The sequence below is a fragment of the Lactuca virosa genome, chromosome 6 (genome assembly GCF_052849685.1).
Source record: "Lactuca virosa cultivar CGN04683 chromosome 6, Lactuca_virosa_CGN04683_v6, whole genome shotgun sequence".
Classification (NCBI taxonomy): domain Eukaryota; kingdom Viridiplantae; phylum Streptophyta; class Magnoliopsida; order Asterales; family Asteraceae; genus Lactuca; species Lactuca virosa.
In genome coordinates, this window is record NC_136431.1 from 214,508,751 (window position 1) to 214,513,939 (window position 5,189).

Genomic DNA, 5,189 nt, shown 5'->3' on the forward strand with positions numbered 1-5,189 from the left:
AAATTATACCTATTATAATTTATATGTACTTTCTGAACTGATATTGAGTATTCATGAATGCAACCCCTTTCTCAACATGTTACAAAGGGTAATTGAAACTTAATGAACTAACTTTTATACTTGTATACATATACAAATATATATAAGTAAAATTTAAATGACACTCGGACAAATAACTGATTCTTATAATCCCACATCCAAACAAGGAAAATGAACCTAAGTAGGTTATCAGTCCTAAGTCTTTTAAATCTTATTTATATAAATATATATATACTAGTATGATTTTTGGGAGAAATATAAGTTTATAAAACATTTAAAAGAAGTTTAATATTTGAAATTCATTTTGGTGACTTGATGTCATTTTGATACAATCATTGAAAACCATTTGATTTGATGATAACTAAAATCCATTTTGATAATGAAATCCATTTTAATAAGATATTTGGGTATAAACTCACCTGTAGTAAGTTATTCAAATGTAAGATCGGTGTAGGATGCTAAGTGTCAAGTGAAATCTTGAGCACAAACAGATCCTAATAGCATATAATGACACATATATGAATATAATTAGTGTTTAAACAACTAATTATGCTAAGAAATCCTCTTGGGGACTAGGAATCACTTAGATTGAAATGTTACAATCACATGTGATTGAATTAAATGGAGTTTACGGCCACTCATTGGAGTTTACGGCCACACCTTTGGTGTTTACGGCCAATGGTGTTCTTCATAGGAGTTTACGGCCAAGGGAGATGATCATGGCCGTAAACCCTTATTGTTCATTGAAATGGTTGTTTTCAAGGTTGTAAGTTAAGAATTTCTATAGGATAACTAGTATGTGGAAGAATACTTACGTTTTGAAGCTTGAATTGGGTATTCACGGTCTAAAGAAATAGTGTGTGTTCTTGGTGTTCTTGGTGTTCTTGAAGATCTAACCAAAAGAGATGATTTCATGGATGAAATCATAGGGTTTAACTAGATTAGGAAAGGTATCAACTAATAAATGGAAGAAACGCTTACTTATTTGAAGATCAAGGTGTAAATCTTGATGATAGCTGAGAGAGAATTGGATTTCTTGAGGTGAAAGTGTGAGAAATGGTGAAAAATGAAGAAAATCTATATATATGTGCGAGGGTTCACGGTCCGAGGGTTTACGACCGTGAACCTTGTTTACGGTCCGAAGTCGGTTAGAGTTTACGGCTGCGAGGAGTATACGGCTGCGAGGAGTTTACGGCCGTAAAGTCTTTGCAGTCCGAAGTGTTTGCGGTCAGAAGCGAAATTTCTCGGTTTTCAATTCTTTTCCTTCCAAATTCAATTGTAGATGTTTTAAGGATTTTAGCAAATAAAGGTTATTATTATAACCCAAATAAAAACCCAAACAAATAAAAAGGACTTTAGTTGACCTTTGTTTTACTTTGGTTGACTGAAGTTGACTTTACAAACAGAAAATAACGGGATATTACAGTATTGGTGGCAGTGAAGGTGGTGTCGGTAGTGGTAGCGGCGATGGGTGATGGTAGTGATGGTGGTGGTGACAGTAATGGTGGTGGAGGTGGTAGTGGTGGCGGCAATGGTAATGTTGGTGGGTGATGGTAATGGTGGTGGCGTCGATGGTAATGGTGGTGGTGGCAATGGTGGTGATGTCGGCAATACTGGTGGCGGTGATGGTCGTATAGGTGGCGGTGGAGGTGGCATCGACGGTGGTAGTGGTGGTGACGGCGGCAGTAGTGGTGGTGGTGGTGGCAGTGGAGGTGGATGTGGTTGCGGTGGAGGTGATAGTAGTTGTAGTAATGGTAATGGGGATGGGTGATGGTAGTGGTGGCCGTGGCAGTTGGTGGTCGGTAGCACTAGTGGTGGGTGTTAGTTTTCTAATAATTAACAAGGGTATTTTTGTAATTTGCCACTTTCCTTGATGAGAAGGATAGTTTTCCAAGTAACAACTCAAAAATCACAACAATTTTGAACTTTCCAAAACAACTCATAATCATATAATGTTTACAAAATCATTGTTTCCAAAGTGTTCACCAAAATTAGATTTTCCCAAAATCACAAGGCCATAAAACAGCAGGATGTGTACGGTCATGCCTTCGCCTTTTTGCGATCATCAGAAGTATCTTAAACAATAAACTAATACCTTAATCCAAAGCTTAGTGAGTTCCCCTAAAGTACCACCACATAAACATAACAAACAACAACAAGCATAAATGAGCCTTCAGCCTGACTGGACCGCCTCGCAGGGTCTACATCCTATCTGGACCGCTCTCTGAACCTTCGGCATGACTTGACCGCCTCGCAGGGCCTACAACCTATCCGAACCATTCTTTGGGCCTTCAGCCTGACTGGACTGCCTCGCAGGGCCTATAGTATATCCGGACCGCCCCGGGTATCTTGGCTTTCAGCACAAAGCAGGACCGCCTCAACCTAACCAAACATAACATGACGACATATACATAATAGATAAACATATAACAAGTCAACAGATAGTCATGCAGATCTAGAGATCACTACCACATACTAACATCCAATATACCAGGATACCGATATAACATATCTCTACATCATATTAACATACTATCATATAACAGGATATCCAATCTTATGGGCCATCCTTGGTGCCTTCAACCCACACGTACATTGAGGAAGACTCACCTTTCAATCTGAACAATAGTTGATGAGGTCTCAACTCTGAATCTCAGCTCTAACCGTCACCTATCCATCCAAATGACCAATTCTCAAACAAAATCCAAAACACCCAAAATACCCTTATGTCAAACTTGGTCAAAATCTGGTAAAAGTCAAAATTCCAAAAAGTCAAGCGAGTCAACTCAAACCGAGTACGCCCAGCATACTCGGTTCCTACACCCCATGTACACACGATCTAGATCGGGACTCCCTTACGCGTACTCCCGACGTTCGACAAGCTAAGCTCAACATACGCGATGGCTTAACAACTTCATTTTGAGGACTTATTTCCTTAAGCCACTACGTCCAAATCTCATTCTTGGTCCCAAAATGGCATCCCAAACCATAAAGTTTCCAACTTTATGGTTCTACATGTCTAAATCAAGCCCAAGAACAAAACCCTGCCTTATCTTAACCACTAAAGCTCTTAATGGCTTGCATGAAAGAATCTTAGGGGCCAAGATCATATTTTTATGTCTCAAGACATGGAAATACATCCAAAAAGACAGCCCAAACGTTCTATAGCATGCAATACACAAGAATGGTCATATTTTGGGACAAAAGCTCAGATTATAATCATGCAAGCTAGATCTAGCAACTTAATCATCAAGGTGGGAACTTTTTACCTTCTAGAGATAGAGAATGATGCAAGACTTCTAGATCCAAGCTTTCTTCTAGCTTCTAAGGTTCACCACCACCTTTTTCCTCCTTTAGAGCACACAAAAACAAACTCAAAGGTCTCAAAATTCAATAGAGGTAGATTAGGGTTTACGAAAACGTTTTGAGAGGATGGAGGTTGATGAAAGGAACCAGGTTTGAGAGTTAATGAAGAATAAATAGGGTCCAAACCCCAAATATTAAGGCTTGGGAATTCACCCCGTACGCCCAACGTAATCAAATGTAAGCCCCGCATACGTGGCTCCTTCCCACAATTCCAAAAATGGCAATATTAGCCCGTCCCGGCCACAAGTCTTACATTTTAAGGACCAAAATGTAATAAATCTCAATATAAGGGTCGAAAGTGAAAGTACCTCAAAACAAGATGTTACATTCCATCCAGCTTTGGAAGGAATTCACTTTCCTCCGTATGGTGGAAAGTTTATTTCATTTAGGAATCCATTTCCCCGATCTATGTCCAACCAAATGCATGAATTCGAGGGAATTGGAATCCTTTTCTCTCGAATTTCATTCTTTTCCTGCCAACCAAACGCACTATAATTTTTATGAAAACCTTTCATTTAAAAGAAAATGACTAGATAATAGGTTTATAGTAGAATGTCATCTGAAAAGTTGTGGTTTTAACCAACCAAAAAAAAGTTAGGAATTTTTTCTTTAGATAGTCGTTGAACTCGATACTAAGAGTGTGACTAGCTAAGCTTAAAAAGGATATTTTTAACTTATTATGTTACATCCAGAAAATCAATGTAAATTTAACTTTTTCAAAAACATCGCAATAACCATAATTGTTTACAAAACCATTGTTTCAAAAGTGTTAATCAATAATCATAGTATCCCAAAATCTAAATAACATAATTTGAAAGATGTGCAGGATCACGCCTTCGCCTTGCCAGGATCATCTGAAGTACCTGAAAAAATAAACTAAAACTATAAGTCAAACTTAGTGAGTTCCCCCAGAGTACCAGCACACAAACATATAACAAAACAGATATCGGGTCCACAACCTTTCAGTTGGATTACCCCCGGCCCACAACCTTTCGGTTGGACTGCCCCGGTCCACAACTTTTCGGTTGGATTGCCAATACATACTAGGTCCACAACCTCCTGGTTGGTACCCCCAACCCACAACTTTTCAGTTTGAATGCCTTGACCCACAACCTTTCGGTTGGATTGCACTGATCTATTGACTGACAGCACGAAGCAGTACAGTCTTAACCCCACCATATCATGTCGACATATACATAACAAATAACATATATCTAGTAACAGATAATCATATAACGAGTCAGCATGCAACAGGTAGATCTACAGATCACTACCGCATAGCAACATCCTATATACCAGGATACAGATCTAACAGATCAATACAACATATCAACATCCTACATACCAGGATACACAATCTAGTGGATCGACATTGGTGCTTTCAAACCATGAGTATAGTGATGAAAACTCACCTCTCAGTCTGAAAAGACCGCCGAATAGAACACAACTCTGAATATCAGCCCTACTGGTCACCTATTCATCAAATAGTTACCACTCTCAAATACAACTCAAAATACATTGGTTACCTTTATTTAAACTTGGTCAAATCCTGCTTAGAGTCAAAAAATCTAAAAGTCAAACCCTGGTCAACATAGCTGAGTACGCCCATCGTACTCAGCTTGTACGCTTAACGTACTTGAGCTTGACCAAAAACTGGCTGGCTGACCTTGTATGCATGGCGTACTTGGATTATGCCCAACGTACGTGATGGGCTCCTTTCCTTTCTTATTAAGAGCTTAATCATTAAGCTTTTTTGTTCAAATTCTAGATCTAGCCCTCGAATA